General features: G+C 48.3%; 1 pseudogene; it reads left to right on the plus strand.

The window, feature by feature from the left end:
- Positions 1-296: 296 nt before the first annotated feature.
- LOC113875179 lies at positions 297-373 on the plus strand (annotated as a pseudogene).
- The last annotated feature ends 13,881 nt before the right edge of the window (positions 374-14,254 follow it).

The following is a 14,254-nucleotide window of genomic DNA, read 5'->3' on the forward strand; positions in this document are numbered from 1 at the left end:
TAACTCCATTGAGCTGATGCATATATGTGTGTGTGCAAGTGAATGTAGTGTGTGCGTGGGCATGTGTGTGGTTTAGAATGATAGGGAGACAGATTAGATGCACGGATAGAGATTGAGAGAATAAAGAGACAGGGGGAGAGAGACCAGGAGGATGGACAGAGAGAGATGGAAAGGTAGAGCAACAGATAGACCAGATGCGTGGACAGAGAGAGACGGACGCAGTACCACCAGTTGTTTGTACTTTTCAATGCTGTGTGTTTTTTCTTTAAATCTAACTTTTGAAATATTTGAAGATAATCGCTTCTCGGCCTTCTGGCTAAGATCAAGTGTGGTATCTGTTCTTATCCCTTAAAATATTTGAAGATAACGCCCTAAGCTAAGTGAAGCAAATCCTGCTGCAGAAATGGGTCCAAAGCACTACTTCCTACGTCATCCTCCTGAGGGGTGACCACCTCGGGTCATAATATCGCATCTTAGGAGGCAGGGAGGACTGCAGAAAGCTCGTGATTGACTCAGATCTTGGCTCTGCCGTTTGCTGGCTGTATCACTCTAAAGAACCTACATCGTCTCACTGAGCCTCAGACTCCTGCATCTGTAAAATGGGAATAATTACAGCCACTTTAGCGGCTACTCTGAGGCTTAAATGAAATGACAGATATGAAGTGGTTAGCCCTGGGGCTTGCACATTGCGGATGTTCAGGACCTGCTGTGGAAGCTCCCTTTCCCCTCCCCAGTCAGGGGATGGACTTGTGATGTAGGGGCAAGGGGAGCATGCCCTAAGGAATGAGGTCCAGGAAGCACTCTAACCCTCAGAGGGACCCTCACAGAGGGGGTAGTCCTCACACCAGGGGGAAACCAGACTGGACCTCAGAATCATCTTCTATCCCCACAGGACCAGGGACATGGTAGGTCCAGACCAAAACCACACAGGGACATGCTAATGCAAAATTAAGTGAGTGAAAGTCGCTCAGTCATGTCTGACTCTTTGCGACGCCATGGACTACACAGTCCATGGAATTCTCCAGGCCAGAATACTGGAGTGGGTAGTCTTTCCCTTCTCCAGGGGATCTTCCCAACCCAGGGATCGAACCCGGGTCTCCCGCACTGCAGGCGGATTCTTTACCAGCTGAGCCACAAAGGAAACAGTAGTAGCCCCCACTCAGTCCTTCAGTTCAGGTCAGCTCAGTCACTCAGCCGTGTCCGACTCTTTGCGACCCCATGGACTGCAGCAAACCAGGCTTCCCTGTCCATCACCAACTCCCGGAGCTTGCTCAAACTCATGTCCATTGAGTCGGTGATGCCATCCAACCATCTCCTCCTCTGTCGTCCCCTTCTCCTCCCACCTTCAATCTTTCCCAGCATCAGGATCTTTTCAAATGAGTCAGTTCTTTGCATCGGGTGGCCAAAGTCCTTACAGTCATACTTTTGTGAAATCTCAGCAGAGCCAGCCACCTCTGAGCTAAGAATGAGGATGTCAGAGGTGTGACTTGCCCAGGCAAACAGCAAACAGTGGCAGAACCAAGACTCCAAGCCCACAAGCTGAGCTCTGAGCTTTGCTGCTTCCAAGAGTCATTGGGCTTACTCATCCCTTCGGGGGCGGCACTCTCTCTTGGAGGGAAAGGGAGACCCAGCGGAGCCATTTCAGTCTCTTCTCAGCTAATTGCTGAGGACAGACCTGAGAAGTAGCCAGTCTGAGGTGGAACCTCCCCCCTCTCTTCTCACAGAGTAGTGCACTTGGGTTGAACAGTGCTCTTTTTCTTGACTCAGCCAGTGAAAAATATTTTCTGAAACTATTCTGAGTCACTGATTCACACTGTCTGTTTTCAAGTTGCCCAGGGTCAAGAGAGTCAACCGTGGCTAAATGAACCCAGACATTGAATTTCACCAAAAGGTAAATATTCTGAGCCATGAAAAAAAAAATGTTGGTTTCAAATATAACTTTCATGTGCCATCTCCCTTCCTCTCTTCCCCATCTCCCTCTCCCAACCTCTCTCCCTCCTTCCTTCCTTTTCACCTCGATTTCTTCTCTTTTCTCCACCTCTCTATTCTTCAGTCTTTCTCTTCCTCCTTCTTTAATCTCTCTTTCTCCTGTTCCATTTTCCCTCTTATTTCCCTCTCTTCCTTCATCTATTCTCTTCTATCCTCCTTCCTTCTCTTTTGTGTTAAAATATGCACAGGAGTTTTTTGTTTGTTTTACAATGGTGATCAGGAGATGACTGCCATTGAAAAGATGGTTTGGACTTCCCTGGTGGGCCAGTGACTAAGAATCTGCCTGCCGATGAAGGGGACAGGGGTTCAACCTCTGGTCCGGGAGGATCCCATAGGCTGTGAGTAACTAACCCAGGGACCACAGCTACTGAGCTGGAGCTCTGGAGCCCAAGAGCCGCCACTACTGAAGCCAGTGTGCTCTACAGCTTGTGCTTCGCAACAAGAGAAGTCACTGCGATGAGAAGCCCGAGCACCACAACTAGAGTGGAGCCCCAGCTCACTGCAACTAGAGAAAGTCTGAGAACAGCAACAAAGATCCAGTGCAGCAAACTATTTTTTGATTTTTTTAAAAAAATTAGAAAAAAAAAAAAATGGTTGTTGCTCACATTTCCCAAGAGGAGGGGACACAACAGGCTGGGCCATGTGAGGAAACACCAGGAGGAGATTCTGGTAGGGAGGCAGAAGGAACAAGAAGAAAACACGTGCCAGAGACCTGATTGTGGTTTTTGCAGGAAGGACAGGTGAGGCAAGAGTAAGCTAATCTAGTATTGGCTAGTTGCAGAATTTCAGCAGACTTAGGGCTTCCCTGGTGGCTCAGCCAGTAAAGAATCTGCACGATGTGGGAGACCTGGGTTCCATCCCTGGAATGGGAAGCTCCCCTGGAGAAGGGAACAGCTGCCCACTCCAGCATTCTCGCCTAGAGAATTCCATGGGCAGAGGAGTGCTGCTGCCAGTTGCAGGGCTTCCCTTGTGGCTCAGATGCTAAAGAATCCACCTGCCAATGCAGGAGACCCAAGGTCCATCCCTGGGTTAGGAAGATCTCCTGGAGAAGGAAATGGCAACTCACTCCAGTATTCTTGCCTGGAGAATTCCATAGACAGAGGAGCCTGGCAGGCTACAACTTCAGAGTTGAGCATTTTGGGGGCTTCCTTGGTGGCTCAGATGGTAAAGAATCCACCTGCAATGTGGGAGACCTGGCTTCAATCCCTGGGTTGGGAAGATCCCCTGGAGGAGGGCATGGCAACCCACTTCGGTATTCTTGCCTGGAGAATCCCCATGGACTGAGGAGCCTGGAGGGCTACAGTCCATGGGGCTGCAAAGAGTTGGATACAACTGAGCAACTGAGCACAGCTGGACTATAAGAGCTGATGGATCCCCTGTCGTCTGGGACCTGGCCCCAGGGTGACTCAGACAGAGAGATGGTATCCTGAGCTGCAAAAGCCTGATAAAAGGAGGTAGAGGAGTGTGTGGCCTTTGCATTGGTCGGTTTGTGTATCAAAGGTGTGCTGAAAGGCAATGCATGCTCCCTCTAGGAAACAGCTAACCCTGGGAGGGGCAGTTAGGGGGTCTGCAAGGTGCCACTGCCATGTCAAAGCATCATGGTTAGGGCTTAGGGCTTAGGGCTTCCCTGGTGGCTCAGAAGTTAAAGCGTCTGCCTGCAATGCGGGAGACCCAGGTTCGATTCTTGGGTTGGGAAGCTCCCCTGGAGAAGGAAATGGCAACCCACTCCAGTATTCTTGCCTGGAGAATCCCTTGGAGAGAGGAGCCTAGTAGGCTACAGTCCACAGGGTCCCAAAGAGTTGGACATGACTGAGCGACTTCACTTTCACTTTCTTTCAAGGTGCCACCGCCATGTCAAAGCATCATGACATCCAGAAAATGTTTTAAAAGCTTTCTCCCTTCTACTTTCTCCTCCCTTCTGCCTCCCCCGAGTCTGCAAAGAACTCACCACAAATGTTGGGGTGAATGTGAATAAGGGCTGGATTGGGTGGGCAACCAGGAGCCAGGAGAGGAACACACAGTCTCAAGAATGACTGGGGAGACAGAGCCCTGGTTTTCAGAGACTGAAGGTGCCTCCCACCAGCCAGTGGAGGAAAGAGCTTCATGCAGCTCCCAGCAGCCTGAGCCCTACCCCTCTGCTTCTCAGAAGCCGTCCCCTGTCCTGACAGCCATGGCCACCGCTTCCTCACCCTGCCACCGTCCCGTGGGCTGGTTGTTTTGCCCAGTCCTGGAATTACCCAAATCCCCTTAAATACATGGCTGCAAATGAGGACACTGGAAAAAAAGGCAATAATTGTGACAGTAACTCACGGGGCCAGGCCTGACACGTCTCTAATTGCCTGCTAAAATTGTCGCTGTCTCCTAAAGTGCAAATTATCACCCGAAATGACAAGAATAATGAATGAGTAACTCTGATGTAATGCAACAATTAGTCCTCAAAGACACTGTCTAATATGGTAATTCAGAACACCCACTCCTTGTTATTAAGTGCCTGATAATTATTTAATTATCTATCTGCCAGCATGATTTACTTGGTTTATTTAGCTGCAGATGTGGGCAGGAGCATTCGGGTTTAAGGTCAGGACGAGCTGGCCCCTCTGTCGGCCGCCACATCGCTTTGCTTGGGTGCTGGAGGCCACCGTCTGTCTGACGCCCCTAATTGACTCTGGCAGTCCGGACCCAGAGTCAGAAAATCCTCCTCTCTCCACTCCTGGCTCTGGCCTGCAGTCACTCGGGGACTGAGGTCCATGAAGACCAGGACTGAATGTCTCTACTTGCCTCTTGCCCAGTGGATCCCCCAACAAGTGATAAGATTATTTAGGGTAAACAGCTGCCCCACCAAGATCAAGGTGAGTGTCCACTCTGTGCCAGGCTCAGGGCCATGTGTTTGCCCAAACGTTAGCTCGTGTAATCTCAGTAACTCCAGGAGGTAAAAGAGTCGGTATCAGCATGTGACAGAGGAAGTCACTTGTCCAAGTTCCCACCATAAACGAGTGATGAGGCCAGGACCACCGGCCCAGAGCCACTGTGCACTCCTGGACCCCGACACCCGCCACAGTGAGGCTGGCCCCAGAGCTCCCAGCCACCGCACAGTCCAGGGCCAGGGCACAAACAGGAGAGTCTGTGTCAGGATTCAGGAGGTCACATCTTGGTCTCCAAACCACAAAATGACTGATAAGAGAAGGAAGAAGGTTTAGTCTGTGTTGGTTCAAAGAACTCAGAGTCAAGAAGTAGAGGCTGCTACAGAGAGACAGGCTTGGGATCTAAAACTGGACTGCTTACTAGCTGGATGCACTTGGGCACGTTACTGAACTTCTCAAAGCCTCAGTTTCCTCGTCTGTAAAATGGGTGTGATCGGAAAGTCTCTCCATGACCAGCCTGTCAAAAGTACCCCTCATTATCATCAGATACTCTCCATTCAGGACCCTGTTGGTTTCCTTTACCACATGTGTGCGTATCTGAAATTATCTTGTTTATTTATCTAATTCCTACTACACACACACACACACACAATATAAGCTCCGAGGACAGGGATCTTTTCTTATTTTTTTATCTTGTTTATACTGCTGTACATTGAGTCTTTGTTACAGAGCTTAAGTATTATTATTATCCTCCAATTAAAATAAATAAGTTTTTTAAACTACATTAACTACCACAGTATACATAGGTTGAAATGATTCTTTTTCCTAAAATTTTTCTTATAATACATTGCTTACAAAAATTGAATCAGAGATTCAAACTAGCTATTTCTTGGTGCACATTTAAAATAAAAATTGTACAAAATAGTCATAGTCCACAAATTTATAAAAATCTAATTGTTCTCAAAATATTATTTCAGAGAACACTTACTTTGTCTGCCTTATTTATTCATCATAGTCTCTGCACCGAGCACAATGCTATATGCAATATGAACCATGGCGCATTACAGGCCCTCTACAAATACCTGCAGAATAAATGAATGCGTGAGTGACCAGCATCCAGACGTGTTCTCAGGCCAGCATAACCCTCCCTGAGTGACGTTCCAGCGTCTGCACACATGGCTCTCTGCCCTACTCTCTCCCCAGCCATCCCCTCTAATGATGCCCCAACTTCACACCCACACAGCTTCCACATGCAAAAGGCCATGATGGTCACCCAGCTGGGACCCTGTGATTTTCCTGGGTGCTCCAGCCAATACGCCCTGTGCCTCCAGCAGCTTCCCAAGTCCACACATCTGAGGGGTAAGTGTGGTTGGCCCAGGCCATCTGCAGTGGATGATCCTGGTTCTCACACACCCGTGTTTCCTCAACGCTTCCCATTTCTGGGCACATTTGCCCAATTCCCATGCTCCCACACACAGGGTCTCATTGCCGAGGACTTCCTGTCTGCTGGAGCTCTCCACGGCCCCACACAGGTCAAGCTGTGCTCCTTCAGGCTGGGAATCAAGCTCCCAGGGAAGCAGCCTTCAGGAGGACTGATGGGAGTCGGTGGATAGAAGCCTGCTCTCACGGGGACGTGCAAGTTTCTCAGTCTCTGTCAGTTTCCCAGTGGGAGGAAGCTCCAGTTTCCCAGCAGCACGTACTATCCGTGCCCCACTCAGGTCCCTTGGAAAGACCAGTCCATCCAGTCCCACCCACTGCAAACGCTGACTGTCCATGCTCACAGCTGCACCTGCAGCTAAGAATTGCCCTCAGCCAGCAAGAGCCAACTTGCTCGGAAATACCCAGGAGACTACACCCTCCCTGAGGGGTGTCCCACTGCCACTAACTAAGCAGTGTGAGGTACAAAAGGCCAGGCCCCTTGCTCCAGGGTGGGACAACTCCACAGTCATGCTCCATGGCCCTTGGGGGTAATCTGGAGGATGGACATCAACTGAACCACCCCTTTTCCTAGGTTCTCCAAGGCAGGACATGTCTGACTTGTTGACAAAGCACCGTATTTCTTCACTTAGTGAGTGAATGAATATGCACATAATACATTCAGATATACATACACGAATGATTGAATCAGCCATAGGATTCCCAAATCATGACCAGAACCCTCTTTTTTAAATCATCAGATTGTGCTCTGAAGTGGTAGGAGGCAGCGAAGGGGAGGTCTGGGTTGGGAGTCAGAAGATCTCAGCTCTTGTCTTTGACTCACTGGGTAACTTGAGACCCCATGCTCTGGGTCTCCATTTTTCCATCTGTCCAAGGAGAAAAAGAACATTTTTCTCCACATTCTCTTCCAGCCAAACATAGAGTACGTTTTGCAATATATTTTTAATGTTCTATTTTGAAACAATTTTAGACAAAAGGTTAAAAAAAATAATAAAGGAAGAAAACCAGTAGCACAGAGAGCTCCCTCTGTCCTTCACCCAGCCTCCCCGAATGTTGATGGTCTGTGATCTTTAAGCCTTCAGTTCAAATGTCCAGGCAATTGTCTTAAGGGTGGAGATGTGGCAGGAGCGCCAGAAAGGAAGCTCCCCTGAGCAAACGCAGGATGAAAACGCACCGTGCCGGGCAGCCTTGGAAAACCAGGCGGCAGCAGACAGACAAAACGCCTTCCCTTTTCATTTCTCTCTGCTGCTCGTGGCACATCCACTGCTTCTTTTTATTTGTGGTCTCTCACCTCCTATGCCATGGCAAACAAGGGACTTTATAAATATTTCAAGCACTAATAATTTGTGCTGTCCCTGCTTAGACTTTTAAATGAATCTAAGAGCATTTCTCTCTGAGAAACCTGCCAAAATGCAGGCGGGGGAAAGAAATACCACCACCGGCCGCTGCCTGAGCTGGGTTCTTGATGGAGAGATGGCACCAGAGGCTGTGGCCAAGGATGTAAGATACCCGTCTTTTCTCCCACCCCCATCCCTTACCCCAGCGTCTGCTCTGGGGAAGCTCTGCCTGGCAGGGGAAATAGCTAGTCTAAATCCCCAGTCCACAGGGTGGGGAGACCCCCACTGCTCCAGCTGACAGAGAGAGAGAGGACTGGTTAATTCTGTGATTGGTTTTAGAATCAGATATTCTTGGGTGATGCTGGAAAAGATTGAAGGCAGGAGGAGAAGGGAGCAGCAAAGAATGAGATGGCTAGATGGCATCACTGGCTCAATGGATGTGAGTTTCAAGCAAACTCCAGGAGATTGTCAAGGACAGGGAAACCTGGTGTGCTGCAGTCCATGGGGTTGCAAAGAGTCAGACACAACTGAGCAACTGAGCAACAACAATTGCTGGGTTCAGATCTCAGCTCGTCTACTCATTAGCTGTGTGGCCTGGGGCAAGTAACTTCACCTCTCTAAGTCTTTGTTTCTTTATCTATAAAGTGGATATCATCAGGATTAAACGAAAGTATGCATATAGAGTGTACAGAGTCTGGCTTATGCCATGCACTCAATGCTCAGTAGCTGGTATTTTCCCTTTCGATATTTCCAAGATTTATTTCCAATATTTATAATGGCTCAGACATAATATGTTAGTTTCTCGTTCACACAGACTACTCAATGAGGTTCTAGGTTGGCTCAGGAGAGTGAGTAGGGGGGATATTATTCTACTTTGCCCAAGTTAATGGAGATTCTGCCATAGCTTCAAGATTTTCCTGGGGGCTCACCACCCAGCCAGCAGAGAGGAAAAGAATCGGAGGGAGGGTCACAGACAGTTCCTCCTGCCCCTCTGAAGCTCACACACAGTCTAGGAGCAGGAGAACTATGGAAACCACAGCCTATAAGATGCAGGGCAGATCTTCAAGGGAGGAGGGCCCAGGGCACTCAGGAGAACAGAGAAGAAGAAGTTGTTTTCAGGAGGCAAATCCAATCCTGGCACACCTGCCTGAACCCCTTCAGAGGTTCACCTTGTTCTCAGGATGGAGACTGGACTCCTTCTCCAGCTTTCAAGCCCACCTGGTCCAGTCCCCCCAGCCTCTCCAGCCTTGGCCCCTCCTCCTCCTGCAGTCCTGACACTCTGGGCTTCTTTTTATTCCCCGAACAGGGCCACAATCACAGGGCAACCATACAATTTATCTTTCAAGCTAGGCCACTTTGGAGAGAGAAAGAGGATGCTACTAATTAATAACCCAGGACAGCTGGGGTTGTCTAGCACAGACGCGAATATGTGGTCACTATACTGCACTGGGCCTGCCACAGGGCCTTTGCATGGGCTGCTCTTCCTATTCCTTACTCACCCGGCTAACTTGCCCTGATGCTTCAGCATCACTTCCTCAAGGAAGCCTCTTCTGATCACCAATCGAAGTCAGATCCCTTTGCTATATGTTCTCCTAGAACCTGTTTCTTTCTCTCCTCTCTCTCTCTCTTTCTGACTGTGCTGGGTCTTCAATGCTGTGCACAGGATTTCTCCAGTTGCTGTATGCGGGCTTCTCATTGTGGTGGCTTCTCTTGTTGCAGAGCATGGGCTCTAGAGTGCACAGACTTCAGTAGTTACGATACGCAGGTTCAGTAGTTTTCGCTCGCAGGCTCTAGAGCATGGGCTCAGTAGCTGTGGCACACAAACTTAGTTGCCTCACAGCATGAGAAATCTTCCCAGACCAGGGATTGAACCCATGTTCCCTGCCTTGGGGGGACTTCCCTGACAGCTCAGTTGGTAAAGAATCTGCCTGAATGCAGGAGACCCAGGTTTGATTCCTGGGCTGGGAAGATTCACTGGAGAAGGGATAGGCTACCCACTCCAGTATTCTTGGGCTTCCCTTGTGGCTCAACTGGTAAAGAATTCGCCTGCAATGCAGGAGACCCCAGTTCGATCCCTGGGTTGGGAAGAGCCCCTGGAGAAGGGAAAGGCTACCCACTCCAGTATTCTGACCTGGAGAATTCCAAGACTGTATAGTCCATGGGGTCACAAAGAGTCAGACACGACTGAGCAACTTTCACTTTCCCCTGCATTGGCAGGCAGATTCTTAAACACGGAGCCACCAGGGAAGCTCTAGAACCCTTTTATTTCATTAGGGGCACTAATTTAAATTCCTACATATATATTCAATCATTTACGTATTTGATAGTTGTCTCTCTCTTCCCATCAGGACTGTAAGTTCCATGAAGGTAGGGACCATCTCTTTTTTGGCTCACGCTTTGCCTCCAACGTCCAGCGCAAAGTAAGCATTCAATAAACATTGGAATACATGAATAATTGCTTACTTCTGCTCAGAGGCATCAAAATAGAAACCTTCTGACGCGAAAGGACACTTCAGCACAGTCTGGAAGGGTAAGTATAAGATGGAAGGACATGGAGAAGCAGATGAACAGCACTGCAGATGGGGAAGACCCTGTGACCAGATGCAAAGATGCTAGGACACATTTAATATATCCAGAGAGTGTCCCAGAGTTTAATACCTGGAGCACAAAAGTGTAGAGGAAATGTAGGAATTATCCAGCCAGGGGGCAGGGTCAGGCTGGTAGACTCCGAATGCCAAGGAATGGTGCTTGGAAGAGGACTAACCCTCAGATGTGTTTGAGAGTGGCGTCACTGGAGATGGGTGATAGTCCTCTGAGCAAACCAAGGGACTACTGGCTACAGTAGCAACTCTCCAATTTTTCTTGGAGCTTAAATCTATTTTTAGTGGCTTTTTGAGACATAAAATCAGATGTCAGGAGTGTGTCCTGGGGCTGGGCGTGGGGGTGGGGTATTAAACAGAGCCTCATTCATAGCCCCTGAGGCACCTCTGTTTCCTGCAGCATCAGCTGATATACTGAGTCTTGGGACTTGAGTCCTGTGACCTCCCTTTATGGTCCTCTACCTCCTGGATAATAAAATAGACCTGGGAGATGGGTACACAGGCCTCAGAGTGGTGCTTCAGATGGGGGTCTTACTTAGTCCCCAGATCCAGAAAGAATTGCCCTCAGTGATGTTGGAAGATACAAGAAGGGAGGGAGCTGAGTAATTGTTCTCACTAACCTGGAACCCTATACATAGGTTTCTTGAGAAACCTATATGCAGGTCAGGAAGCAATAGTTAGAACTGGACATGGAACAACAGACTGGTTCCAAATAGGAAAAGGAGTACATCAAGGCTATATATTGTCACCCTGCTTATGTAACTTATAAAATGTTATGTACTCTGTACTTATATGCAGAGTACATCATGAGAAACGCTGCGCTGGGAGAAGCACAAGCTGGAATCAAGAATGATGGGAGAAATATCAATAACCTCAGATATGCAGATGACACCACCCTTATGGCAGAAAATGAAGAGGAACTAAAAAGCCTCTTGATGAAAGTGAAAGAGGAGAGTGAAAAAGTTGGCTTAAAGCTCAGCATTCAGAAAACGAAGACCATGGCATCTGGTCCCACCACTTCATGGGAAATAGATGGGGAAACAGTGGAAACAGTGTCAGACTTTATTTTTCTGGGCTCCAAAATCACTGCAGATGGTGATTGCAGCCATGAAATTAAAAGACGCTTACTCCTTGGAAGGAAAGTTATGACCAACCTAGATAGCATATTCAAAAGCAGAGACATTACTTTCCAAAGGTCCGTCTAGTCAAGGCTATGGTTTTTCCAGTGGTCATGTATGGATGTGAGAGTTGGACTGTGAAGAAAGCTGAGCACCAAAAAATTGATGCTTTTGAACTGTGGTGTTAGAAAAGACTTGAGAGTCCCTTAGACTGCAAGGAGATCCAACTAGTCCATTTCAAAGGAGATTGGTCCTGGGTGTTCTTTGGAAGGAATGATGCTAAAGCTGAAACTCCAGTACTTTGGCCACCTGATGCGAAGAGCCAACTCATTAGAAAAGACTCTGATACTAGAAGGGATTGGGGGCAGGAGGAGAAGGGGACGACAGAGGATGAGATGGCTGGATGGCATCACTGACTCGATGGGCGTGAGTTTGAGTGAACTCCGGGAGTTGGTGATGGACAGGGAGGCCTGGCGTGCTGCAGTTCATGGGGTCACAAAGAGTCGGACGTGACTGAGCGACTGAACTGAACTGAACTGAACCTGGAACCCTGAATATTCATTGGAAGCACTGATGTTGAAGCTGAAGCTCCAATACTTTGGCCACCTGATGCGAAGAGCTGACTCATTGGAAAAGACCCTGATGCTGGGAAAGATTGAAGGTGGGAGGAGAAGGGGACGACAGAGGATGAGATGGTTGGATAGCATGTACGACTCAGTGGACATGAATTTGAGCAAACTCTGGGAGAGAGTGGACAGAGGAGCCTGGCGGGCTACAGTCCATGGGGTCACAAGGAGACAGGCGCGACCGAGCGACTGCAGGACAGCAACCTGGTGCAGCCCCACCCCCTGAGCATTTACTGTGACCCTGCTCCTGCCCTTAAAGCCCGTGGCAACCTTTGAGCTGGGCGCTATTCTCATCTTTCATCAGTGGTGAGGGAACCGAGTGGTTCATTAATTTGCCTGAGGTCACACAGCTTGTGAATGACTCGACCAGGATTTAAGCCCAGATTTTACCCCAGAACATTTTCACACTGTATTCACCATTACCAAAAGAAAAAAAAGTAGAAGAGGTCTGAGTAGATTTTCCTTTCTTTGCAGAGATTTCTAAGAAAGAGAACAGGCAGGCACCTTCCTGGATGAGATGAGCTAGGAGGGTTCCCACTAAACCCAAGGGAAGGACACGGTCACTCTGTGGGTCCCGCCTAGTCTCTCAAACGCTATTTTCAGGGCCATCCCTGCTGGGACAGATGACGCGGCCCCCAGTTAGGCATGCTGTCCATCTGGCTGTCTGCATGATGTTATTTATAATGCCTAACCCACAGCCAGGCTGTAATGAAGAAGAATTCAGTTCCAGCTCCTTAGCAGGGGAGGCAGTTGACTTTGGAGCCAGCTGTCCTGGCAGCCCAGTGCAGCAAATGGGACTTAGATGTGAACCACGATTTGAGGCAGCCTGGCACCCGGAGAGAAGGTGGAGACCACGCTGTTCAGACGGGGCCATTTGTGTGTCTGACAGCCACAAGGGCTTGTCCAGAAGTTTGGATGATGCTGTGCAGGTCTCTCATGGCAGAATGTGGAGTCAGATGAATGTATTTTTCACGACTCGACTGATGGGTATTGCTTCAGGAAGGGAGACATACTTTCTGAGCCCAGAACTCTTGTTGACTCTGTTTTACTTTTGCCGTCTTATCTGTGCTTAATAAATACACAGGGATACTTGTGTGCATATGTGTGTGTGCACACACAAATGTGTGGTATCACCGGGGTGCATGGTAACCCCTGTAAATGAGGAAGGAGGGACCAATGTGGATTTCCCACCTTCTGTAAGCCAGGGAACTGGTCAGTCTCCTATTGAATCCCCTCAAAAATCAATGAGGTATGTATTGTGATCCCCTCTAGAGAGAGGAAGAAATGAAACTCAGAGTGGGAAAGGGCCTGGCCAAAGCAGCCCAGAATATACCACCTTCCCAAACGCCAGCCCACTGCCCAGCACACGTGGCCGCCACATCTGAAGTTCTCAGAGTTAGCTCCCGTCAACCTCATTTCTACATCATCTTCTCTCTAAACCATAAGTTCCTCTGGCACAGGAATCACGTGCCACTAGCTGTGAATCCACGGCCAACAGTGTATGTTCAAATGACTGTAGCTGTCATAAAGTTCTGTGCCCTAATCCCTAACTGTTTGAGCATATATATTCACACTTCTACCAGACTGATCGTTCTCAAGCCTATTTTAACAAAGGAATCATAGTGAAATACAAAAAAAAATGGTGGTTATTCAATAATTATGCCACTGAAACCATGGCAAAAGAAGATGTTATTCTACAAGGAATCTGAAAGAGACTTTTTTGAGTTTTCCTGGTCCACAGAGGGAGTGTCCCCAAACTGCAAAGGTAAAATGCCAAACAAAGACTCAGAGAAAAATTCTAGTCACTATTTATTAATCCTCAATTATATGTTAGACATAGTATGAGGTGCTTTACATGTATCGACTCAGTATTTATCCTCAAAACACCCCTGGAGTTGGTATTACATTCCTCGCTCTATGGGCAAGTCCAGAGAGGTGATGTGACTTGCCCAAGCTAGTAAGTGGCAGAGCCAGGATTTAGATGTAGGCTCGCCTGTGCCTTCTGCCTTAGCATCCTTCTCAATAGGCCCCCAAGATAGATAAACTCTACAGATGCTTCAAAAGAGAATGAGCTTCTCAGATTTCTTCCTCTGGTCATTCATTCATTTAAACCATGTTTCTCAAGGCCCTTTGAAAAGTGCCAAGTGTAGACAGGTGAATAAGACACAGTCCCTGCCCCCAAGAGCTCACAGTCTAGTGCAGATGAGACCGGAAAGTAAGATAAAGTGTTGTGAGGATTCTGGGGGCCAGAAAGGTGAGGGAGATGAATAGAGAGAATTTTCTAAT

Source organism: Bos indicus x Bos taurus, chromosome 17 (genome assembly GCF_003369695.1).
Source record: "Bos indicus x Bos taurus breed Angus x Brahman F1 hybrid chromosome 17, Bos_hybrid_MaternalHap_v2.0, whole genome shotgun sequence".
Taxonomy (NCBI): domain Eukaryota; kingdom Metazoa; phylum Chordata; class Mammalia; order Artiodactyla; family Bovidae; genus Bos; species Bos indicus x Bos taurus.